The sequence below is a fragment of the Penaeus monodon genome, chromosome 28 (assembly GCF_015228065.2).
Source record: "Penaeus monodon isolate SGIC_2016 chromosome 28, NSTDA_Pmon_1, whole genome shotgun sequence".
Classification (NCBI taxonomy): Eukaryota; Metazoa; Arthropoda; class Malacostraca; order Decapoda; family Penaeidae; genus Penaeus; species Penaeus monodon.
In genome coordinates this window covers 4,874,628-4,874,832 of record NC_051413.1, presented here as the reverse complement: position 1 = coordinate 4,874,832, position 205 = coordinate 4,874,628, and the positions used below count along the sequence as shown (strand labels likewise).

General features: G+C 32.2%; 1 protein-coding gene across 1 annotated transcript in view; it reads right to left on the bottom strand.

The window, feature by feature from the left end:
• LOC119591307 (transcription activator BRG1-like) overlaps window positions 1–205 on the bottom strand; it is a gene marked incomplete at its 3' end in the record, with an annotated part of 18,291 nt that overhangs the window by 4,989 nt on the left and 13,097 nt on the right.

The following is a 205-nucleotide window of genomic DNA, read 5'->3' as shown; positions in this document are numbered from 1 at the left end:
CTGTAAAATGGAAGGGAAAAAATCTTATTACCACCATCTTCTGGACTTGTGGAAATATTTTGATTCTACATTCATTAAACCCTTCAGTGTTTTTCTTTTCTTATCAAAACCATGCCAACTATCTTCCAATTTAACTTTCAAACCTTCCATTTTTCCCATGTAAAACACTATAAAAGGCTTACACCACTTTTATCTCTCATTTCCT